Raw genomic sequence first — 27,236 nt, 5'->3', positions numbered from 1 at the left:
CCAGAGCAAGAAATTCTCACACAGAATGGATAACTCAGTGGTTATCTGTTTACCAAAACAGTAGTGGGACAAAGGAAATGGCAAATCACATTTAGGAGCTTCTACCTCTATTCTTTTCTGTGATTTCTAAGTTGTTCCAGATAGCTCTCTGATTATAAAAATGAGGAAACCTTTGGGGAAATAGTTAGTTGGACTGATGCTGTAATTTCTGACGTGAATGAATGTGTTACTTATCTTACAAAAATTAGGCTGCTGCTATTAAATAATTATTAATTGTAACACACTGTTTATATAGGCTTCTCCTTTAGGCATCCCCAAGTACTCACATGCATCACCAGCCTAATGCTGTATTCTGCCTCATGTTAATAATCTTATGCATACTGAATATGTCACCTGAGCACTTTAGAATCTTGATAACTATTATCTAACAAATGAATCTTTTACACTCATTATTTTTAATAATCTCATACATTTAAACTCCTAGAGAAATGTGTTTTCTTCTTCTTATACAGCAACAAGTAGATAACCAGGTCTTCTCCACCCAACACATGTATTAAGTAGAAAATATGAGGAATCACCATAGACTTTTAAATGGGATTTGTCCCAGCTAGTTCATGGTTACAATATGTTAATGCCATTTTAGATTTTACTAGTAATGCCATTGGGCTCAGAAAGGAGCAGTTGTTTAATAACATCGTAAGAACGCCACAGAAGTAGGGTGGAAAGAACCTGAAGCATTTTATGGTCCAAGGTGAAGTCCCAAGCATGCCAAATACTGGCCACATATGCCCAAATTTTGGCTGCACCAGTGGCTAAAATATGGGGAACTTGGGGACCATTTTATCATTGTTATGACACTTCCATTTTCACTTTTTTATGGGATTATTCTTGAATTAGTCAATCTTGCATTTTTCAATGCATTTTCAATGCAGTTCTCAATCTTGTATTCTCTAGTATATCGTGGAGATCTTTCCAACCAGGACACAGAGAGCTCCCTTAATCATTTATTCAGTTGCACAGTACTCCATTATGTAAATGTATCATGGTTTATTCTACCAGTCCCTATTCATAAACAATTTTTGTCACTTCAAACGATGCTCCAGTGAACAACTTCGTACATAAATCATTTCTTAGATGTGTAGGTTTTCTGGAGGATAAAGCCTCAGAAGTAAAGTTGTTGGTCGAGAAATTTTGCCAAATGGATCTCAACAGGGGTTGTATTAGTGAGCAGTCCCATTGGCAATATATGAAGTGCTTTTTGATCCCCAGCCTCGACAAAATAGTGTTTTTTATAGACTTTGGAATTTTGCCAATTGTATAGGTAAAAGACACTATCTCACTGTATTTTTAATTTGCCTTTTCCTTTTTATGAGTGGTGCCTAGCATCTTTTGATATGTGTAATGATTTTGGTGTTTATTTTTTTATAAGGTGTCTATTTCCTTTGCCTTTTCTTTCTATCAGATTCTTCTTCTTTTCTTATTGATTTCTTGCCATTTATACATTAAGCAGATCATCCTTTTATCTGTACACATTGCAAACATTTTTCCCAGTTTGTCCTTTTTTAAATTACTTTGCTTATGGTGTATTTTTTTTTCCATACAGATGTTTGTTTTTAATATAAATCGATTTACTGACCTTTTCTATTATGGCTTCTAGACATTGAATCATAGGTAGAAAGTCCTTCCCCATGCCAAGATTATAAAAGGATTTGCCAGTGTTTTCTTTTAGTACTTTAATAATTTAGATTTTTGTATTGAAAAATCTGATCTATTGAATGAGATTTTTAATCCAGAAGATATTTTCAGGACAATGGGTTATCTGAGAAAACAGAAGCCATAATGTTCCCACACCTTGATGAGCTGTGAAGGACCTACTGTCGTTTGCATAGTATACTAAATCTCATTCCTTTCTGTCAATAGGATGCAATATAATTATGATGAAAAAGAACAATCTGGATTTTAAAATTAAAATTAAGAAGAACCATGTTTAGCCTTTAGAGGTGTTCACCTTTCCTCTTTCTATATTGATGTTTGTCTTTATGTTTTATTTGTTGTTGTTGTTGTTGTTTCTATAAGAAGGCCGTGAACTAGCAGAGAGTCCACAAGCTAATGGCATTATTTATTGGTTCAAATCTAGTATCCTATGCAATTCAACACTAAAATCTCAGTAACTATGAAATACCGATTGGTATGAAATAGTGCGTAGAACCTAGCCTCTGGTGTCAGAAGCCCTGAATTCATCTGCTGTACCCACAGAGCATCTCTCTTTGCCTTGATTTACATCTATATAAAGTGGAAAAAAGGAGATCACGATTTCAGTAACAGTAACAAAGCAAATAGATATATTTTAAAAAGTGCTTTGAGTTCTATAGAATATTAGTTCATGAAGTCACTAGCTGATATTTTTTAATTATATGCTATACTAATTTTTGAAGGGAGGCTTTATGTAGAAAGTTCCCCCCACCTCGATTCCAGTTCATATTTGCTTACCCTCTTCAGTATTTTGCCTTTATTTTAAAAAGTGATCTTTCAACAGGTATCTGTTGTAGGTACTAGGGTTACAACAGTGAACAAAACAGACACCTACAAAAACCCTTGTCTTCAAAGAGCTAACATTTAGATGGGAAGGGCAGAAAACAAACAAACACACACGTAAAATATTAAGTATATCAGAAGTCAGTAAGTGCAATAGAGAGCAATAAAGAGGGAGGAAGATAGGAAGTGCTGCAAAAGGGGTGTTTCTATGATGACTAGAATCCAAGAATCCTACACTTTTATCAGTGTACCTTCAAGGATATGTGAGGATATCTCAGAGATCGAAATACACTGGAATGACTTTCCATATCACAAAGAGAACCAGAAGTAGAAATATATAGGTAACCAATCATTTAGGAACATATTGGCTCTATTCAAGGTCAAATGACAGTGTTTATGTCAAGCTTTTCATCAGATATCTCATATGTGCTCACAACATTCACCTCTCTCGTGTGATCCAGACTCACCATCAGCCTTTAGGCAACTCTTGGAATCTGTTATTGAGAATGAAGAATCAATGGCCATGTGATTAGGAGCTGGTGAGATTCGTGTTTAGGTAACGTGATATGATTAACCTCTGTAGATGAAACATGATAATCTGCTAGAATAAGACTCATCAGATATAAAGACCTTTTCTCTGTCGCGAATGTAGCATCTCCCACGTGGACCCCAAAGCCTTGGAATTGTGATGTATTACTATATTTTCTACTGAAATTATGTTGCTGGCGAGTTGAATGAACTTTCTTCAGACCTAGACTATTGACAGAGTGATGTTCTTCGGTTGGCACTCAAGATCCCCTGTTATCTAGCCCAAATTTACCTAAAAATTACCAATTTTACTTCTTGCTACTCTCTTTCACAAACCAAATCATTTACTTTCCCCAATGAATGATGACCTTTTTGTTCATGCAGTTTATTCTGCTTGAAATGATTTATCTTTCCTCTCGATACTTGAAATCCCATCTGTCCTTCAATACCTAATTTAAAGTATTCTCCACCTGGAATCTCCTTCCTTAGCCATTTATTGAGATCATTATTCATATATTTTATCTAGCTAGCTAGCTATCATTTATCTATCTGTTGATCAATCTGTTAATCAATCATCTACCTACCCATACTCCTAAAGTAATAAATGTCCTCGATATGTATTACATAGTGAATAAAAAAATGAGTAGTGAAATGGGGGAGAGAAGGCAGATATGGGAATATGGACCAGCAGTGAAATAAAGGTGAACTTGAGTAGATCCTATAGTCTGCTTATGACAAAGTAGTCAATAGGATATAAGCACTCCTTGTTTGAACTGGTCGAGAACCAGGCAGGCTGTCTGGTGGCTTCCCAGGAAGCTGTCATGTGTGAAATAATCTGAAGGACGGACTCCTTATAGGACTGGTGAAGAATGCTTCTGGCTGATGTGTCCAAGCTACCTCATAAGGGTGTAGTCCATACTGACCTCTCTCACTTGATGACTGTTGGCATGTTGAGATTGGATCTTGTTTCCTCCCTGAGCTCTAAACATAAGAAAGCTCATCTATTTAATAAGATTTTTGTGTCCCTGATTAGTTCACTCTGATGTTTTCAAACATTACTGCTTTTCCTAAGGTCCGGGCAGCACAGGATTTATTTTTAAAATTCCATTCTTTCTGAATATTTTCCACAAGTAAAGGATGTCCTGAGAGAACAAAAAAAGAAAAAAATATATATGAAGGCATTAATTTAAGAGTCAGACCAGGTATCTCAAGGAAAGGCAAGCACCAGGATGCAACTGGTTGTTAGAAAGAAGTGCATTGTGGGAGCATATCGCTTGGCCTCAGTCAGTAACATGACACGCTCATATCTGATGAGACTAGGGGGAGAAAATAGCACTTCGAGCGAAGAGTCAGGTTTAGTTATGAGTTGAAGGTGAAGTCAGTACTATTTAAAGTTTTATTTTATTTATAGGACTCCCTAGTAAGTGTAGGGTTTCCGAGAAAATAGAAGACACGATTCCTGACCCAGAAGCCTTTTAATATAATTAATATGATGAAGCTAACACAAGTATCATGGATACATGTGACTGAGACTTATAACCAAACCTACAGAGGAAGTAGGGCACTAAGGAATTGACCTACATGGAAATCTCAAATTCAAGGAATTTTCTAACTTTATATCATGTGTGGGATAGGGCTGTCAGGTGAAGTATTGTTGTCGCATACAAATTTTATTGAAAAGAAGGGAATCATCTCTGATACTGCTGGAGTAGTTTCAGGAATTACCAGACCAAGGAGGCTGAGGAGAGGGAGATAAGAGGAAGTAGCAAGCGCTGCCCGCACAGACTGCTCGCAGTGTAATGCTCACAGACCCAACCTCCCCCTGAACCCCGCCTTGCCCAAGCCTTCATTTCAATCTGTTAGGAACCTTTTTCCTATGGTTTTATAATGTAATTGCTCTGTGATTTGATAATAGAAGTTAAGCCTATACATTTTCATAATCACCTTCTCCAAAACACATCCATTATGCAAAGAAGGGAAACTTGTGTAGCAATAATGATAATGTTTTATTTTAGGTGTACTAAGTGCTTTCACTTATATTAATCTCATTTGGTCCTCACAATAAACCTCTGAGATAGGTGCTATCCATTTTAGAGGTGAGGAAAATGGAGTCCTAGAGAAATTTTGTAACCTTTTATTTGGAGTTTCTCTCTCTCTCTCTCTCTCTCTCTCTCTCTCTCTCTCTCTCTCTCTCTCTCTCTCTCTCTCTCTCTCGCACACACACACACACACACACACACAGAGTAATAGAAATACAAGAAAGCTCTGGTCATGGTTTGTACTTCTCAGTAAGGAGTCATGGAAACCTAGCCTGGAAGATGATCTTAAGAAAGGTTAGGAATCAGCTTGAGGCTTTACTTGCCTCTTACTAGATTTGTGACATCTGGCAAATTTGTCAACATTTGTAAGTCTGGGTTTTCTCAGCTACGAAATAGGAATAATAATAACAACAACAGCAACAGAGATATTTTGAGAATTAAATGAATATAGTGTAAGTAAACTGCCCAACACATAGAAAACAATCAATGGGAGGAAGCCATAATAAAAATAATCTTATTTTCATTATCTTATTATCATTATCTTATTTTCAATAACAGCAGCAACAGAGGTGGGAAAATTCTTAAATTTATTGAAAGGAGGATAAGATATTTAAAAGATGTGTATTAACACCAAGTGTTTGCATGGAAGAGAGGGTTAATAGCCTTTTTCAGAAAATGATCCTCAACAAATAAAGTATTGAAAGGTGTTATAATTATTAGCTCAATGGCTTGAGAGATAACATCAAGTATATCAGCTCTCTGTGTTCGTCCTTCAACTTCCTTAGCCTTTACAAGAAGTTTTAGGACTAAGTATCTGGCAGGGAAGGACCTCTGTGTGTTCAGTAGAACATTTCTGAGTGCTCCAGAAACTATTTCAGTGCGGACACTATAATAATTGTGGAACATCATGAGGCCACCTCTGCTCCATCATGAGATGTCATGAACTATTATACGGTGACACAGGGATCATGCTTTTCAGGAAACAATCCCACATGAATGAAGACCTGTATAATTTTGAGAAGTGTCACATATAGCCTATGCTGCTCCAACAATGTCCTGGTGATCAAAAACAGTGCGGTGGAAAACGGTGTCCAGGAAGGCATATAACAGAGTAGTTCAGAGAGCTGTTTTGGATCCCTCCTCCCCCACCCAAAGGAACGAAAAGGATCTTTCTTACTCCCAGTGGTTATTGTTGGGTCAAAAAAATACAAGTTTTTGGTTTTTAAAAAACTTTATTTATGCTTTTCTAGTGCTTTCAAATTTATTATAATATGAGTTACTTTTAAATAATTTATTTTGGAGATGTGCCCTTTTAAAATATCATATTAAGTTTTTAATACAGAGAAAACTAAAGAAGAAAAAATTCTTCATACTGGCATTATTTTTAAATATATAGTTGAAAAATTCAAACAGAATAGAAAAGTATGTAACTAAAAGTAAATTTTTTCATCCCTCCAAAGTGTCGTGTATATCCTCACAGAAAAAAATATGTTTATGTCTATGCCAGTATACATACATATATATGTCCTCATTTTATTCATACGAGAGGGATTGTACCACGTATGTCTTATTTCTTGTCACATAGCATATAAATCCACCTAATTCTTTTTTAGCAACTTCACAGTATTCCTCATAGGGGTGTACCACATTGTTTAACCAGTCCCTGAATATTTGGTAAATAGTCTTACTTTTATAATCATAAAAATTCAATATCCTTTTTATTTTTTTAATGTGTTTGTTAAACCTTAGCCTAGATAGAGTAAACCAAAACCTCTCTGCTTATTATATGGTCACAGGAGAAAAATCACTTTATGTGTGTGTGTGTGTGTGTGTGTGTGTGTGTGTGTAACATATTAGAGAGGATAGCCTTGATCTTTAATTTTATAGCATAAAGATTTTAAACCATAAGCTGTCAGAATGGACACAGGTGGAGTGGATAATGTCTTTTTGTGACCCTGGCTGAGTTGTGGCCTTACACGGAAGTTGGCATACTTCTTGAAAGTGTTAACGCAGTCACTGATTACAGTGTCTGAGATTTTACTGCAATTTCCATTTGAGATAAAACTGATTTTGTCCTCAAAATAAAAGGCTTTAAAAACAGAGAAAATAATTATTTATTTTCATGGCAGGAAATCTAAATTCTTTCATTTTATCTCCTAACATTAAAAAAGAAAGTACTAAGACATCATTAAAAACGTGATGCAGAAACAAACTCTCTTTTGAATATCTGAGCTTCAGGAATTTATTCTCCAAATACCTGCTAATGTCCCAGATACCCAACACAGAGAGAATCAGATGCAGAAAAAAATTATATCAAGACTTATTGTGATGCTAGTAAAAAGGCAGTTGAGGCTTTTGAAAACCATTTTTCTGCAGGTTAATTTTTTTTTCCCATGTGCTTTTGAATAGGAAGAATTTTGTTTGTGGATATTGGCAGGATTGCCCTGTGTAAAATGTGGAGATTGCACAACTCTAATGCAGAAAAGTAAATGCACAAGCAAGCCATATTCTAACCTTGAAAATGTGGTTGATTTTAATGACACAGTACATCAAGGTCAAGAGAAGGTGCCCTCAGCAGATGAAAGACTTTTCAAGTGAAAAAGGTTCATTTACATTTAAAATATATTGAGTTACACATGATTTCTAAGGAACACTTGGTTGTTCTAGTTATAACCATGGCTCATTTCTGTTATCATATGTCAAGTAATGGATTTACCTCATATTTCCCTGGCGGGTGTTTTCTATGGAAAGGCAGGGAGAGAGATGAAGGAGGAGGGTATTCCTCAGTATCTTGCTATAAACCCACTAGGTGTCACTGCTTTCAGTGGGACTCTGGAAAGAAACCTGTCAGAGGACACATCTGCGCCTTGGTGAAAAATGAATTTCATGGCACCTTGAGTTTTAACCTCTAATGTACATGGAAAACTGCTTAGGAGACTTTCTCATGTTTATTTGCACTGGTGGTTCCCTTACTTTATTTTATTTTGAATTTTTTAAGGTTAAGTTTTGCAGTATTTATATTTGAACCATGTTTTGTTCAGAAATAGTTTGTTGAAGCTATTCTATAACCTGTACGTCCCTTCGAAATTATTCAAAGTGTTTGAGTACTTTGGTAACAGAATGCATTCAGAAGACTTGATCTCATCCTTTGTAAGGCGCTGAAGCAACGAGATGCCACCTGCTTTCATGTCAGTGGTATGGAAGTGATTTTCTTCTTTCCTTTTTTTCTTATCCTGCCTTTCATTCTGTGTTCTTTCTCTCTTCTTGCTCTTCCTTTCTCTCTCCCAATTTCATGAAAATTCATTTATCTGTGACATTTAAAGACTGTGTCTGAGAGGTGTCTGGAGCTGTGGCTGGCTGTGTACGTCAATAGTGTCTTAGAACCTGGCACTCTGTCAATATTTGGGGGCCTCGGTAACCGCACTTAAATGCACTGTCTGCCAGCCATCACGCTCTTAGTGTCTCAGTAACGAATCCGAATGAATGGATATTAGCATGTCAATTCCTTTCACAACTGGTAACACTTTTTAGACAGTATATGGGCATCTTGCATTTGCCCTCTGCACCTCTCTATTTGTCTGCTTCATTTATGTGATGTCATTTTCCCTCTACATACAAAAATAGGAATCTCCAAAAAATACTATTAACAAACTGAAGAAAACAGCATCATTGTACAATCTTGGTTTGGTAGGTTTTATAGTATATAGCTACCTATGTAGGCAATGCATTTTTTTATTACATTCTAGGTGTTTCTTTTTGCTTAGGTTATATTTGGACCAAAATTGTGACTGCTATTTTGTGGTAGAAATATATATGTTGGGGCTTTCTAGGTAAAATTTCCCTAGTCTAGTAGTACAGAGATATAGCCACATAAAGAAGAAATATTAGTAGGTTGAAGAGACAAGGTTGTTCTCTGAAATAAAAACTATTTACATTTTCAAATGTTTCTTAGTGTCCTCCCACCTATGCCTGTGAAATGGCCCATTTATAAATTGAATCATTAAAGCATTATTATGTCAACTTTCCCATGAACTGTCCCAGACAACAGCATGTTAGCCTTTCAAGGTTTGTAAGGGAAACCAACATTAGGGCAACATTTAGTTACTGAACTAAAGGTCACATGTGCTCGCAACCCATACGTAACCTTGACCATGTCTTGTAATGAGAATACATCAGGAATGTGAACTTTAGGAAAAAAAGGAACAAGAGGATGAGATTTTATCAGATACCAGTCTCATCTTGGAGACCTGCATCCAACGTAGAATAAGTATGGAAGAATTTGCCAAACTCTAGGTCATGCTCAGATCAAGGTGTCCAGATACCAAGCAACTATCCTGGAACTCTTCATGCTCCTTGATGGAGTCATTACTGGCCTCTGTCTTGGACCCCTTGGACCAGCAATAATTTCTACGTTCAATGAATTCACCCAACCTTCATCTCACTCACAGATCTTTCTCAGTCTGGGTTTTCAATTCAGGTCCCTAACATCTGAGTTCTTGCTTTCATGTGAGTTGCCAGGATCTGCTCTTCACCAGAGTAATCTTAACGTGGCCCTTAACTGGGACTCAGAAAAGAACTGCCTAAATAACAGCATTAATGCACTTTCAATTCAACCACTGAAGACAAACTCACGACCTCTAGAGCCGTTCGTTATACTTCAGAAAGGGAAATACACATGATTATTTGTCTCATAATTATGAGTCATTTGTAAGGCTAAAGTTCATTTGACCAGCTCTAAATGCTGCCTCCAGATTTTATGTCCTAAAACAGAAATCATTTTATAGGTTCAATCACTCATCATCTTTAGTAAAAGATAGGCCATTGGGAGTTTGTATTGAACTAGACAGCATGGATGGACAAAAGAATGTCATAGGAGCTCCAACCACCAGAAATCATCTGGCAGTATAGGGGCGTGCCTCGAATTCAACAAAGACACATGGGCACAAGAACTGAGAGAACAGCCAAAAGGAAAGTAGAAGTATACCTGGATCTGTACATGGCCTGCATCAAGGGATGTGGTATTTTCCCTTCAAATTCATTTACAGTAGAATATAGTACTATGTACAGCTTCTAATGAAGAAACCAATATGCTCTCCCACCTCTGTCCAGATTGAGAACTGTTTTTGTGGTCAGAGAAGAGAGAAAAAAAACCAACCCTATACCTCATTAACCACAAGATTTTTACACTACAAACTTCATCTCAAACTTCATCTCAAGATATAAAAGAGAACATTTTCAGCACCTTCCATGGATGAATTAGAAACATGTCTCTATTACTGCCAGTAAGACTCATCTGCTGGGCTAAGAACTTACCCTCCTCTGGCTCTGGATTCAGAATTTTATGAGTATGCATTACGTCTGTTCTTTATTGTATACTGTTTGTTTAATGTTAGACACTTAATCCTTTCTGGGGCAGAGGAAGAAACGGGATGAGATGAGAACATAGAATCAGCCTGCAGAATTTATAGGAGGAATTTTGTTTTCTTTTGCATCACTTTAGACACATTTTGGAATTGTATTTGAAATTTGATGGGCTGCAATTTAACCATCTCTTTTCATTGATATTAAAATGTTCTCTTGGCTAAAGCAGGCAAGAGTTGGGTTCTTCCTTAGAAATCATAGCAACTTCTTCAGCTCCTTCTTCTCTAGTGTATATTTTGTCTATTGATCACAGAGTGAAATGAGAACAACAGGACAAAAGTGTTGAGGGAATATGCCTGATCCCACCAGGGAAGGCACATATATTAATTCTTCAGCCTTGGCTACCCCTGCCAGAAAAGAAATAGAGGCTTGACTGTATGGCTGATAAACAACAGAACACTTGAAGGGGTTGTTTAAAAGGTCTATCTTAACGTAAAGTATAGAATCTACTGTTACTATGGAGATGAGCTTTGTTGTTGCCTCTGTGGTGCCTTAGTGACAGACACCACTCAAACAGAAACCCACAACTCCAACCGGAAAAGACACAAGAGGTAAAGGGCCTATCCAGTTTCAGTTCTCTGTTATGTCCCAGTCACAGGGGCACCCATATTCAGAAATCTGTCCCCTCTATTTTTGGCCCCAAAATTGTCATTCTTGTTCTTAGTGTATGAAGGATTGAATGATTTTATAACAATTACTACCTCCACATTTCTAAAAAGTCCACTTATCATCTTTTAACTCAAAAGGGCCCCAAGTAAGAGGTGTCATTGCTACTAAAGGACTGCTTTTTAATATTCACCTCAACAACTACTTAAAAAGAAAAAAAAGGTTAATACTGGATTTCTGATGTCCATACACCAGAACAGGAGCCATTGTCTTTGTTCTTTCTGAAGAAGTGAGCTTTTGAAATAACGATATACTTCTCCATAATCAAAGTCCTCTTTCCCACAGTAATATAAAGCACATACATTTCCGTTCCTACTCATGTCATAGTGGTCTGGGAGCTACCTGCTTAACCAGCAGCCATGGACCCAGTGACCGTTTATGTGTCCAGAAATAATGAATGTTGAATTATTGTATGTGAATCTCTTGGAATTGTATGCTGGGAGTAGAATAGATCAGGTAGGTATAAGAATATACTGGTGGGATTATACTGGTAGAAAATACATAATATAGGTTTTTATAGAGTAAATTTCTACAAAGACAATAGACTGGTGACAAATAGAGAATAGATTGGACAACAAAATTGATTGGGCTAATTAATCTATTTCAGAGGAAGTTTCTCTATAAATTTCAGTAAGTGAGTTGCTTGTGAACAACGTTGTCATATTTATATTCAGTGCAATTTAAAAATAAGGTCAGTATAGAAATTCAAAGTCTTACATAAATGGTGCTTAATGGCTGATTACCCAGGAAGGCTGCAGTTGTGGTTGTGGGTGATGTGGGTGATGATACTTTCACATTTACCTTCATTGTCTCTTTTCTGCTTGGGAAACTCTGTTTGGGAAACTGTACCTGTATATAACCACTTTAATACTGCCTGCAAGTTATAGACCTGAAAATCTAACCACCATGCAATGAAATGTCCCAGGAAAGCCCCAATAAAATTGATGTGGCAAGTCTTTGATGATACCAGGTACTAGGTAGTGACCAACACAGTGCCATGCAATACGTTGTCTTTTTTCTGGGCCCAGTGAGAGCTCTGGTGAACCAAGGCAAAATAGAGCTATGATCCAACTACTTAACTAGCAGAGCTTTTAATTTTGTCTCAAATGACAAAAACAAACAAACAAACAAAAAAACACCACAAATTCTAACCAATTTATTTGGTGCCAAGCACTTCAGAATTCTCAAGAAAAGATTATTCGGGTATCAGAGTCAAAATGGAGAAATGGTATGCCATTGGGGTCCATCTTGGAATATGGTTTTTGATTACCTTGATTATCTAAACACATTTTCTAATATTAACAAACCCAGTATATTCTAAATTATTGGTGGCAGCATTTCAAAATCGAAAAACTGAATCAATTTTAGTTTAAAATTACATTTTAATAAAGACTAGTTGAGGAAGAGTGATGCAAAGTCTCATTAACAATGTGACATCAGAGATTGTACACAGTTATGAATCATGATTTTAGGACAGGGAATCCACATTTTCCAAGTACAGTGCATTTATGCACAGTGTCCAGATACCAACAATTTGAAACACAGGTGTTTGAGACCACTTCAGAGGGAGGACAGTCATTTGAAATGAACACTCAATAAAACACAAAATAAACAGAATGTTGTTAGCATTCTTTAGGAGGGAAAGGAAACATCACAAGTGGCAATTCATCCCATAACTCCCTCATCACTTATATATAAACTTTCATATAGCTATATTAGCTTGCGTGTGTTAACTCCCAAACTAACACCACGTACCTGAATATGCATATCTACGTTGCTTCTTTTATGTAAGATTGTCTTCTTTCTCCATAAATTTTTATGTGCAAGGGAAGGCATATACCTTTGTTTCTTTTGCATCTTCTTGCAATTCTAAGATATCCCATTATCCATTATGATTTGGTAAATCTCATTGATGGACTGAAAATAACGAATGACCAGCTCTGTGGGCAAAGTAGCATCTAGAAGTCAAACGCAGAAGGTTAATCAAGAGTGTGAAATGTAAAACTGAAATTTAAAAATAGCTGTAATAGTAGAATGTATAAGAAGCATGCAGAATATAGACATTTCTCCTATTTCCTCTGAGCATAGATCAGACACTCAATCAGACTTGTGCTGAATTCAACTAAAATTGAATATGAACATCTTGGAGAGAAAGTTATAAAACTCCTGCCCCCCAAAATTAAATTTAACATTTTGAGAAAAAAGTTTCTTGAGAAAAAGTGAAGACATTGAGATTTTTTTAATCTTAATAAAGAAAAGATTGGGATAGTGAATTAATACCACTTTTTAAGCAAGTAATGGGAAATAAGAAAAAATTAGTCTTTCTTTTATTCACTGAGACCCCATGGTGATAAAATATGCTTATACAGCAACAGAAAATCTTTAGGTTTGATAATGAGATAGAGAACCTCATTTGATAGTGTGGCTTCTAAACACTGAAAGGGAAGGTGCTTTGTCTTCTATGAAACTTCAACTTAAACAGGATAGATTCACATCTTTCTGGAAGGGTCTGCATGTGTCAGGGAGAAGGGAAGGAATGTCTACTCAAGGTGGTTCACATTTTCAAAGAGGGTATTCTTCTCTCTCTTTTATAAAACCACTGTTATTCAGAAGCAAAAACTGTTGCGAGCCGCCAGGACTTCTAAATGTGCTTGGCCAAGGTGAAAGTAATAGAATGGTCACGGATATTTTAATGATCACATGTGGAACCATCACTCTGTGTTACCATCATTTCCTATAATAATTGATTTACTACAAACTTGGAATTGTGAGTACAGCTGCTGAAAAAATTTGTGAACAAAGAGATTAGAGCATATTGTTCAGTGTTCTATGCAAAGGTGCAGTAGACTTTTAGTGGACAAGTTACCACATTTTGTTCTCTGTTGGTGTCAATATTCAAAGTCAAACTCATTATCAATCTTAAGCCATTCCTTTCCTGTGGGACTAAGGGAAGTATTTTTGTTTTGTTTTGTTTTTATCAATTTTATTGGGGAACATTGGGGGACAGTATGTTTCTCCAGGGCCCATCAGCTCCAAGTCGTTGTCCTTCAATCTAGTTGTGGAGGGCGCAGCTCAGCTCCAAGTCCAGTTGTTGTTTTCAATCTTAGTTACAGGGGGCGCAGCCCACCATCCCATGTGGGAATTGAACCTCCAACCTTGTTGTTGAGAGCTCGCGCTCTAACCAACTGAGCCATCCAGCCGCCCCTCTGGCAGCTCAGCGGCAGCTCCTTGTCTTCAATCTAGTTGTGGAGGGCACAGCTCACTGGCCCGTGTGGGAATCTAACTGGCAGGCCTGTTGTTCAGAGCTCGTGCTCTAACCAACTGAGCCATCCAGCTGCCCAAAGGGAAGTATTTTTGATTCATCTCCAAAAATATGAAGCCAATATGTGTTATTATAAAGCAAGGGGAGGCGTCCACAGAATGGAATTAGGGGAAAAGATTTAAAAAAAATTTTTTTTTAATTTAAAATTTTTTTTAAATTTAAAATTTAAAAAAAGAAATTTAATTAAAAAAATTAATTTAAATCAATTAAAAAAAATCTACCGAGCTCTTCTGACTTGCCAGGTACTCTTCGAGGAACCAGAGGTCCAAGGAAAATAAGTGTCCATCGCTAAAGAGTGATGGCAGGAGAAACACACATGGAAGCAGTGAATTACAGTGCGGTGAGCTAGGTATTGGAGGAAAGATATGTGCACGGTACTGTATAGATTTGCCTGGGACATTTCTGGTGTATGTCTGTGATCTTAGTATAATTATTTATATGGTCCTTTCACCCTCAAAAATGTCCCGGTTTAGAGAATAAATTATATGGCCACCCTAGAAATAGCTATGGCAGTCAAGTCTGCCTCAGGTCTTCTAGCAAGATTTTTCACAGAATAGGACAAAAAAATCAAAGAGATTAAGAATGCTTTGCCACACATGTTATCTACATCCAAATGGAAATGAAAAACTAGGTAGATTGATGTTCGTTTCTGCCAGGGTTGTCAGAGGGTACCGTGGCATTCTAACTCATGGGGTGAGGAGAGAAGAACAAAGCAGGACAATCTAAACCCACTTGTTGGTGTATGATATGCACAAGAGTTGTCATTAAAGGAGCCATTGAACTATGAATTCCCTGAAGCTCTCAGGATCGAGATGGGGTGAGAAAGAATTAGAAGCCATGGGGGGAATTTTAGAAAGAAAGGTACAATACAAGGAAGGGCATTTTATACAAATAGTAGGGTCCTAAAGAGGGATTGGGTTGCCTGTGAGGGTGAGAGTCCCATGGCCCTGGCAGGGTGCAGCAGAGGCTGGGTGGCCACTGCCAGCAAACCCACACACCGGATCAAGACTCAGACCGCAGTTTATTTAGGTTCTCTACACATTGCCCTGGGATCTAATGATGCCACATTATGCGTGGTATCTTTTTGAGTAGTCTTTAATTAAGAACCCTATGCTTAGGGAAACCTCTACAAGTTAAAAAAAAAAAAAAAAGTAGAAATACCATGAGAAACAAAAAGGTTGTGTGAGTTACAACCACTTGTGATCTACTCTGAACACACACTAAAAAGAGACGAGGGAACGTGAATGCAGATCTCCTTGAGCTTATTCTTTGCCACTCATATCAGGAAAGCCGCCATTGACACACAATATTCAGAAGACGTGCCTTGCTCAGAGGTTTCCACCTCTTGGACACACACTCATTTTAAGATCGAGTCTCTGCGGAGTCTTGCTTACCAGTTTGATTTGCATAGCTCTGAGTTACGTACGAATGGGACCTGTGGCAAAGCTATCATTAAAGAGAAACAAAGCAGAAGATTGAACAAAGGATGCATTCTGTGCAAAGTTTGAAGTTTAGTCGGTTTCAGTAATCCTTGTCATGGTGATAAAGATGTCCGCCCCTTCCCCCACCTACAAAGAATGGCAGACAAGTGACAAAAGGAGGTTCCCTGGAGGTAACATGGGAGCACAGAGTAGGGTGAACTAAAGGCTATACAGATGAAGAGAGAGAGAGGAGTTGGCATGGACACAGGGAGATGCAGCCAAATACCCTGCATTCACAGCACCGAGATACGTGATTAGGTTAGAATCACTTTCACCTCCTCCCAGCATCGAAAAGTAGGAATAGGTCAGACTGGGGCCAAAGGAATGGCATCGTGATGATGCTCAGCTTTCCCAGAGGCCTAACAAGGAGGGCAACACAACTAAAACCAGAACATTCTCACTGGCCCTTGTCTATCAAATTCTTGAATATCGACATTTACAGATTAAAATGTTTTCTAGCAAACGAGAGAGAAAAGTCTTCTGAAGGCAGTGTAAATGATTTCAGATCTTCAGTGGTGTAAGTGTGTAAGGAAGGGCTTTGGAGTAAGGGAAAACTTGTTTCAAATCTCTGCTCCTTACAGATTTATGGTAAAGTATTTAAATTCCTCTATGTTTTAGTTCCAACATGTGAAAAATAAATTGGCAATACATACAACACAGGGTGTATGTAAAGATTGTATTACACATGTAAATTGTAGAACACACGGAGTGTCTGGCAAATGATTATTAACAATAACATTTTTATTCAGCAATGACTCTCACCCATTTCTGTCACCCACACCCAGCTCTGCCTCACCTCCCATCGTTACTTTCTGTCTGGTCCTTGACATTTCGCCCTCTGGTCCAGCTTTGCCTTGCTTCCCCAAATACTGTGAGCGGTGATCTCCCTGCTTCCAAACCTCAAGCTTCCATGTTCTTCCAGAGGTATAGCTAGAATTATTCATAAATTCAGTACCAAAAATAGACAGAAATTTAAAATCATAAATAGGACACATGACTTTTAGGAAATACTGTTCTTGTTCTTGAATTCTGAATGTACTCTTCATCTTTTATAGCTTTGACCCTGAGGCCATTTGTGTCAGGTGAACAAGGAATAGGTATTATTATTTTGTACCCTCCTCCCAAGAGGTTAAAATGACTCACCGAAAGTCACTCAGTGATCTTGGATGCAGAATCCAATGCGATAATCTCGGATTGGTTCAAAATCTTCCAGGGTCTCCATTTACTATGAAGAAGCCAGCCGAGAGAGGATGATCCCAGGTGTTAATTTTACATTATGATACTATTTTTTACACATAAAATGAGTTCGGGACTTAGACTGGCCCTCTGGTCACCCACAGGATACAAAGTGAAGGCCATGTGAATTCCCACAGTGGCGGTAGTCCTTCGTCACCAGAACTCCCGTATATGAGGTTACATGCAGTGTCTGTGACATAGCCAGGCCTTGGCTTCTCAGGATCTACTCATTACAAGTGAGATTATGTGCCTTGAAGCATATGGCCTTGATATATGATCCCAGAGCAAAAGAGCAAGGTATTTTAAGCTGGCCACAATTTTATTGACTCTCACAGGCTTGCTTTGTAGTCATTCCAATAAACTAGATGAGAAATTTCTGATGCTTCAAGCTATCCAGTCCCTAGGACTCCATTTCATGATTCAGAGTCCAACTAAACAACTCAAGAGTGCTTTTGTGTGACACTGTGACCACAGGGATAAATAATTGCTTAGTAATTCTCTTTGAGGCAGAAAATTCTAAACATGGAGGAACCATTTCCCCTTAATGGGAGCCAGAAATCCTGTAAGTGCTTGAAATGGCATTCACAAGTCTGAATGGTAAACAGATAAAAACAGGAGCGCACCAGTTGCACAAATGACTTGCCTGTCACAAACTTGTCATTGCAGTAATCTAACATTTCTTTCACAGAGCCCGATGGAAAGCATGGCACAAACAGACCCTGCTGACGTTTTGGCTCTGCTTAACCTTCCTCCGAGCTAAAGCGTCTGCAAGCATCTTCCTGTCCTAGACCCTTTATCTGCTGAAGTTAGCTGATACTGTACATGTCAAAGAAATGTTTGACTACTGCATTAACAAGTCGATGACAAGCAAGTTATGCCTGCAACTGAAATACTGCTGCTTTTAGCAGGCTGCCATTTTGACCTTCCTCTTATTATCCAGAGGAACCCTAACAGAGCGAAGCTCGAGGGTGATACCAGTAGTCTGGTCCCAGACCTGTGCTCATAAGTAAGGACCACCTGTCTAGGGTTTAGGTGCAGTGGTATAGTGGCCGTTCCATCAGGGCTATGGATGGGATTTCCTAGTAAAACGTAAGTACTGCGACCACATTGGACTGTCGCAGGGATTCCTCTTGCTAGGATAGAGGGAGCTGCCCAGAAATTCATTTTCTCCCGCACCCCCTCTACGCACACACACGTGCCCACACACAGGCCTCACATTCTTTATAGAATGTTATTAGCTGGAAAATGTAATGAAAATTGTATAGCAGCTTTACATGTAGTTTTTGCCAGTTCTTGGGAGTCCCTCCTATCAGTAGCCTCTCCCTGCCTCTTCCTTCTTCAGCATAACATCTGGAACTGTCTAACCCTAATCAGAACCATGCTCTGATCCCCTGAAAAGCGAGGTGTGGCCATTAGCCTCCTCACAGGAACCCCTGAGAGCCCTGAGACTCCACCAGTCCAGCTGCAACCTTGGCTGCCAGCAGGGGGGTGCTCATACGCTGTGCAGCATCCGACACTTGCCTTTCTGTATGAGGAGGCTTCCTCCCCTGGGACACCCACCTGTAGTGTCCCCAGAGTGTGCAGTCCGGTGGGTCTCAGGCTTATCAGCATGCAGAGCCGAGCTGGAGCCTGTAACAGGAGCCTTGCCTGCCTGCCGCTGGAGTCTTTTGCCTCTGCCGGTGCCATAAGCATATCAGCACTTGGAACAATGGAGCATTTGCCCTAAGACTTTGGCCTTTTCATACAGCTGAGCTTCTCTTATTCAGCAAGGTGTCAGGTGCCCTGTATTCTTTTTAGACCCCTCGTTAAGGGTGCATTGATAGTGTCTTATCTGGTTTAAATATTGACGTGAAACGCTTGCATTCTCAGACATTTTCTGGCGGGTGCCCCAGGTGCTTTCATTTTTTTAAAGTCTTGTGTAAAAATGATTATCATTGTTCAGCCATGAGAACCCAAATTTCTTGCCAAAGTAGCGATGGAGCTTAACTTTCTTTTATATTTGGCAAATTGACCACCTTCTGTCTCCCAGATGAATTGTTTTACTCCCATCCCAAATATCTCACACTGTAATCTATACCTCAGCTTTGTTACCTCAGAAGACAGGTGGGAAGGGTGTGAGAAGAGGGTCCTGTGTTTACACAGTTAAGTATATTGTCCCTGGAAAGGGAAGTGAAAGCAGTGTGAGGTGGCACTGATATTTTCTGTAAAGGAAAACATGAAAACAAACGATTTTAATTTTAAATGGAGTTTTAGTGACTTTTTGTTTCTTTTCAAAGTGCCTAATAGGATTTCTGTAATGATTTTGTGTTTTCTTTCTTAATAGAACTTAAATGGCAAAGAAATGATATGCTATTTTTGATTCAGGAAAAAAATAAAAATCTTTTTTATGGGAACTCTCTTTTTAAATACACATTAGGGAATAGATAATGGCAACAACGAAAAATGTTCTCTCTTCCCATTTAGAGGGATAGCTGATTAGTGTATGTGTATGTGTTTTTAATATGTATTTACTTATTTGATTGTTTATTTGTCTATTTATTTTAAGAATGCAAGAAAGGAAGGAAGAATAGAAAAATCCTTAAGTTGGAATAATTTCATTAGATTTACAAAATTGTAGGGCTAGAAAGGAGCTTCCTGATAGGTCTCTGACTTTGGGTCGCGCTTGCACATCAGCGCTGTGGATACTGAGACCCAAAGATGTTTGATAACATGAAGAGAGATGCACAACACGCTTGTGGCAGAGCTGGGCCTAAATCAAGGCCTGACTTTCAATTCAAGCAATACTCTCTCAGAAATTACAGTAAAAATTTTTAGAATTTCTTTTAAACAAAGACAGTCTTATTTGAATAATTTGCACTCATGTGCTTAAATCTAATAGTGTATTTGCTTTTTGGATAACTGGGGCTAGGTACTGGCTAAGTAAGCCAACTTAGAGATGTACATTTGAACAGTTTGGAGACATTTCATCCTAAACTGTATGTTATGTGAGTCGTGCTAGGAACTGTTACAATTTCAATTACTTGTTTTCTCTTACATGATTTCAAAGAAACACTCCATTCCCATTTTAGGCACCTGAAAATATGTCTTTTTAAATGAGTCTCTTCCTTTAATAAGTATTCATGTAAATAGGTCATAGTCGAACATTCTTGGAGATAAAAGATCTTTTATTAGATTAAAAGAAATCTGTTTTTTATTCCCACTTTTAGCCATGTTTCAGTTGGTCCTTGTAATTGTCAGTTTCAGCAAAACACTGATTAAGACAAAACATCAATGTTTTTGTTGTTTTTGGCTCTTTTAGTTTAACACAAAAGGATAAATAAAAACTGCATTTACCTTTTTGCAGCTATGATAATTATATACTCTATTTTCCATTTATGCAAAACTTATTTTTGAGGGTTTTCTTTTTGTTTCATTTCTTCATTTTTGCTTTTCCAAACATCTGTACAGTGGCTGGTGGCAAGAGAAGCAGTGAGTGGCACTTTTCCTCCACGTTTTGAGAGAAAGAGAATTGGCTGGCTGGAATAAAACCTTGCTTTCCATATGGTCGACTTGAAATACTGCATTGAAAAGGTACCGTCTCTTTTTCTTTTCTGAAACCAGAGGTGAAACCCATGAACAAATAGCCATATTGATGCCAGACCACCTGTTGATTCACATTAAGAAAGTCCTTGGCAATGCTTTCCCCACTTCATCAGATGAAAAATCTAAATGGATGGATGTTCTTTGTGTGTTGGTAGCATCTTATCAACAATACACTCATATGCTGCTGGTCACTCACTTAAGAAAGCCTAGAGTCTACACGTAGTCGAGACATGAATTGAAAGTTTTGCTTTTGATTCAACAATACGATCACTTTGTAAGTATGTTTGGCTATGAAGTGTTTATTGATTCCTGGAACACAGGGACAGTGAAGAGAAGATGACACTAGTGCTTTCTTTTACCTTGAGTAATTCTAGTTAGGAAAAGCAGGAGTCTTTGTCTTATCAATTCTTTTAATGTAAACTATTTCAAGCATATGAAAGTATGAAGAATAATATAAACAGACAAGAATTCAGCGCCCAGGTTAAACAAATCTTAATTCATTTGTAATATTTATTTCTGTAACTGGTTTTATCTTTTATTTTTCCATTATAAGTCCCCTACAGTGAAGTACACAAATTAAGTGTATAGCTTGATGAGCTTTTATGTAAGTATACATCCATGTAACACCATCCAATCCAAGACAGAATATCTATCATGCCTGGGAAGAGTCCCGTATGTCCCCTTACAGGTGATACTCTCCAAAGCTTTAACGAAAGGTTGAAAACAAGTAAAACTATTCTGGCCTCTCTCATCATGAATTAATTTTACATAAGCCATACATTATGGCTTATATAAAATGCATCGTACCGTATGTATCACTAAAATTTATTTATTGTGCCTCTCATTGTTAGAGATTATTTCCAACGTTTCCCAATCACAACCAATACTGTAGTTAACAATTTTATACATGTTTAAACACAGCGAAGGAATTGCTAACCTCTAAGAAATAATGCATTTTCAACTTTACTAGGGACTGTAAAATTTCTCTCACCAGTGGTAGTACAATTTTGCATTCTCATGAACAATCTAGGAGAGTTTCTCCATATGCTTTACATTTAGAATGGCCAGACTTTTCCAATTTTTGTTGGTCTGATGGGTATTAAATAATATACCATTTAATTTTTTTTTCACTTATAAACCATTGGGATTTCCTCATGTGTGTTGCCTATTTGTATATTTGCCTATCTTTCTATTGCGTTATTTATTTTGCTATTGTTGTTATTTCGGATGGCTTTTGGTTTTGGTTTTTATTGTTGTAATATTCCGAATTCCCCTCCTTTGGGCAATGCAGATAGCAAATATTTTTTCCCAATTTGTAGTTTCTCTTTTAACTGTGTCTGTACTACCATTTATTTTTAAAAGCTTCTAATTTTAGTGCAGTTAAGTTTATTGATATTTTCCTTTATGATTTGTGCTTGTGTGTCATTTAAGAAATCCTTCCATATAACCAAGTCATTATGAAACCTTCTTATATTTTGTTTTAACAGTTTTAAAGTTTGGCCTTTTTAGAGCTCTAATCTTCTTGGCATTGCTTTTGTATATGGTATCTTACATGCACCCTGTTTTATTCTTTTTCCATGTGGATAACCTTATTATTCCAGCACCATTTAACAAATTAGTCATCCTTACCACTAATTTGTAATGCCATCTTTCGCCTACATTAAATCTGTTTTTAGGATCTTTATTTCATCCAGTGGACTGTTTCTCTATTCTAATGCTAACCCCATAATGCCTTAATTACCATAGCTTTATAATATTCTTGTTATTTGGTAAGGTAAATATCTCTACATTGTTTTATTTGAAGTGCGCGTCTCCTCTTGGCTTTTTGCTACTCAATATGAATTGTAGCATTAGTCAAATTTGGCAAAAGCCCTGCTAAATTTTATTTGTAATTACATTAACTTTAGCGAATAGTCTGGGGGGAGAATGGACATTTTTTATAACATTGTGTCTTTCTGCCCATTAACAGACTATATTCCTCTACTTGATCATATTTTCCTTCATGTTTCTTAATAATGTTTTACAGTTTTCACCATAAAGTTCTTGCTTGAACCTCTTTTGTTAGATTTCTTTTCATATAACAGATTTATGTTCTATTATATATAGAATTTCTTTTTGTTTCATTGTTTATTGGAATTATCGGTGGATATTCAGCAACTTTGCTGAAATCTCTTATTAGTTTAATGGCTAAACTTAAGTTTTCTGCATTGATATGTGTGCCATCAGTAAATAATGACAGCTTTTCTCTTAAATTTCAGTTCTTAAATGCTCAATTTCTTTTTCCTTTCATATTGCATTACTAAGACCTGTATACAGTGTTGACCAGGAACAGTGATATTAGGAATATCTGTTCTGTTTCTTACTTTAATAGAAATGTTTTGGAAATGGGATATTTGCTTAGGATGTTGATAAGTCAAAATTCCTGTGATAAGGAAGTTCCCACCAGCTATTAATAGTTTGCTAAGCATTTTTAATCTGAAATACTAGCTGAATTTTATCTAATGCATTTTCTGCCTCAATAATATGATAGAATTTCCCATTAATATGTTAATATTTTATATGATATTAGTACATTTCCTGATTTTAAACATGTCTTACATTCCTGGAGAAAATTTTACGTGATCCTGGTATGTTTTTTTAATCTGTTGAGTTTAATTTGCTGATTTTATGTAGTGTGTTTGCATGTGGACATCAGTCTTTAATTTTTCTTTCTTAAACTGTTATTGCAGAGTTTGGGTGTCATGGTAATACTAGCTTCATAAAATAAGTTGAGCAGTATTTATTTATTTGTTTATTTATTTATTTATTTATTTTTCTATCTCTGAAGCAGTTTTTGTGTTATAAGTATTACCTCTAAAATCAAAAACTTGCCTCTAAAATCATCTGGACATGGTATTTTCTGTCTGTAAGGAGAGTGTAGGGTGGACTTTTGATTATCAGTTCAATTTCTTCCATTGTTATTGATTTATTAAAGTGTTCTATCTCTTCTTAAGTCAACATTGGGAAATTGCTTTTGGTTTTTGTTTTTTCAGAAAAATGTACGATTAACAGTCAATATCCACTTTTAAATTTATTTGCATAAAGTTGTTCATAATAGTGTTACAATTTATCATTTTATCTTTAATTATGCCCCCCTCTTATTCCTAATAATATTTATTGAGCCTTTTCTTTTACTAGCTCTTCAATATAATTCTGTTTTATTTGCTGTTTTCAAAAACTGGCTTTTGATTTTGCTTACCTACTTTCTTGTGTCTCTGGATTCTATATCATTACTTTCTGCTTTTATCAACATTTTTTTCTTCATTCTGCTTTCTTATAGTTTAGACCATTTTTATTTTTCTAGATTCTTGAGTTGAATTATTGCTCATTTAATTTCAATTCTCTTCATTATTTTTTAAAATGAATTTTAGTCTCTAAATTCTCCTTCATTAGCTGCATAACATGTCTTGATATGTAGTTTTGTTCAGTTTTAAATATGTTGTAATGTCTGTTTTGATTAATTTTTACTCATTGAGTTATTTGGAAGTGTTTTTACTTTCTAAGTATATATTTGCTCTATTTCTATTACTGATTCTGAATTTAATTGCCCTGTAGTGAGACAATGTGTTTTATATGGTGTTAATTGAAAAAACTTTTTGAAATAATTTTTGTGACCTGGCACATCGATTATACTACTGAGCTTGAAATCTGTAGGGGGCTTATATATTTCTTTAGTGCTCATGCTAAAATATTTATATGTATACCTAGCTACATATTCTTCTTTAAAAAATCCACTTTTTAGTTTTTCTGGCTTTCTCCTTAATGTAAAAAAAGAGGCCTAGAATGTTTTATCTACTTACTAAGTATCAATCTGGTTACATAACTATTGACTAAAGTTTTAGTATTACCTGTTTGTTTTAAACATATACAAACGTGGTTATCATTGATATTTATAGTCAATGTTCAGTTATATTTACTCATATGTTTTAGTTATTACTGTGCCCACCATTATTCTTGGATTTTATGGCTTCCTTTCTTCTTATTGAATTACATCTTTTAGTAATTCTTTTGGGAGGGGCCTGGACAGTACACTTTTTTTGTATATCTAAAAATATCTTTAAATCTTAAATAACAATTTATCTGGATATTTTTGCTCAGCATTTGAAGGTAATATTAAATTATATCTTAGACTATTGTTCTGTTAACTATCATTTCATAAAAAGACATCTGCTATCAGTCTATTTTTCTTCTCTTTGTAGGTAATCTGCCTTTTTCCTCTGGTAACTTTTAAGAACTTTTCTATATCCATGATATCTTACTGTCTTTCTAAAATGTGTCTAGATGTGGATTTATTTTGAATTATTTCTTGCGAACTCAGGGTATACTTTCTTCTAATCTCAGGACTCTAATTCTGGAAAACTCTCAACTATTATCTTTTTCCTTATTGCTTCTTTGTCATTATTTTCATTTTCTTTTGGGATTCTTATAAGATATGTATTGGTGTTTTCTAGTCAATTTACCATATCTCAACTGCTCTTTCATTTTCTAAAAATATATTTTACTTTCTGTGATTTTTTTTGAGTGAATTTCTTATATTACTTTCTAACTCACTAAATCCTCTCCTTGAAATTGCCCGGTCTTAAGTTATCCCATCTATTGCATTATGTCAGTGAACATACTTTTCATTTTTTAGATTTATGATTGATTCTTTATTCACCTATTCTTATTGCTATCTGTTTTATTTCATCATTTCTTGTTCTTTTATAGATTCGATTCTTTTATTTATCTCTGAGCATCATAAACATACTCATGTGGAGGTCATTGTCAGGCAATTCTATAAACTCAAATTCATATCGAGTGACTGTACCAGTGATAAGTTTGTTGGTTGTTTTTCTTAACATTAGATTTCTTGATATGTTTTAGAACTTTGTTTTGCAGGTTAATGTTCATCATAGGCTTTTTCGCCTTGTCTCTTGGTTCTCTCTCTCTCTCTCTCTCTCTCTTTCTCTCTCTCTCTCTCTCTCTCTCTCTCTCTCTCTCTCTTTCTTCATACATTCCTGATTAGTGGTTTTGCAGTGGCTTTCATTTGGATTCCTCGGTTCCTAGTCCCAATGCAAATCTTATAATGCTAGCTTTCCACTTCTTCTCTTTAAGATCATGAAGCTGTGTTTTTATCCTTCCAAATCTCACCACCTGCAGCTCTATATAAGCTATTGCCCCAGGCACCAGGTAGACACATTTTTAGCAGCCTCTTGCTGAAGTAGTGAGCCAGGCTCAGGTCCACCATTTCATATCAACCCTTTGTGGCCCCATTACTCCAAAGAGCTAGATTTCCAGCCACCCCTGTGTGCTTCTGGATCTAGACGTCAGCAGGCTTACAGCTTCAGCCCCCTTTGCTGCTGTTAGTTTCTTTGCAGAAATGATCCCCTTCTTTTTAAGTCTCACTCTGCCTCTTTGGCTTTCTCATTTTGAACTGTATCGATTTGTACAGTTAACAATGTATCTTAGATAACACTCCTTTGGTTTTTTACCTCTCTATTATTTAGTTGCATCATTTTAAATCAAATTTTATAAATGATATTATTATGGAATGTTTAGTTGTGCTAGGCACTGAACTTTGTAGACATTTTATTCTATCCTCTCCATAGTCAGTTATTTTATTCCCATTATATAAACTGAGAAATTGAGGGAAATAGGCTAAATAAATTCCCCCTTAGGAAAGAGCTTATAACTAGTAAATGACAAAAGTAAGATTTGAACTTAGTTTTCTCCACTATCAAAATTAGTGCTCTTAAAGTACTGTCCTATGTTTAGATTTTGTGGCTTTTTTTAAACCTATATTATGGTGCTTATTTTTAATACATTTACTAATACTTATTGTTGTAAAAAATTTATCTAGTCATATCTCAGAAATTTTACTTTATATTTTCTGTGTTTTTATGCATCCTTGGTTCTCTCTCTCATTTTTTTAAATATATAACTGTTTGTTTGTTATCAATATACCCATTTTAAAGTTTTAAAGCATAGGTTTTTTTTCTAGTAATGATTGCTGTTATTTTTTTAAAAACATATAGGCCTATTTTCTTTAATTATCATTATTAATGAAATCGTATGCTGTACGAAATGAGAAATTTAGGATACTGCTTCTTCATTCCTCTCTTCCCACCCATTGTATCTTATTTTGTTATATATACATTATATCATGTATAGGATATTATTCATTTTTATGATACAGCTGTGGAGAGGATAATCACAAAAAGCTGAATCATTTATTTGGGTAATACAGAGCTTCTATCACAAAGTAGGTGCTTAGTAAATATTTGCTGAGTATGAAATGAATGGACCTGTTTTGTGTGCACACATGTACACAGAGAAAGAAAACATAGCTGAGATCTCTTTAGAGTCTCCCTCTACTGCTGGATGACCCACCTATTCATTTAAACCTTA

At 36.4% G+C, this 27,236-nt stretch overlaps 1 protein-coding gene across 1 annotated transcript in view; it reads left to right on the top strand.

Annotated features, from left to right (window-relative positions):
- The window catches only part of ZBTB20 (zinc finger and BTB domain containing 20), a 755,626-nt gene that overhangs the window by 505,281 nt on the left and 223,109 nt on the right, over positions 1-27,236 (top strand). Inside the window, 1 exon segment of the mRNA XM_033135553.1 lies at positions 20,676-20,798. The gene's annotated coding sequence lies outside the window, so the exon portion shown is untranslated.

Source organism: Rhinolophus ferrumequinum, chromosome 2 (genome assembly GCF_004115265.2).
Source record: "Rhinolophus ferrumequinum isolate MPI-CBG mRhiFer1 chromosome 2, mRhiFer1_v1.p, whole genome shotgun sequence".
NCBI lineage: Eukaryota > Metazoa > Chordata > Mammalia > Chiroptera > Rhinolophidae > Rhinolophus > Rhinolophus ferrumequinum.
The sequence above is the reverse complement of the archived record's forward strand: the minus strand, read 5'-3'. Positions and strand labels throughout refer to the sequence as shown.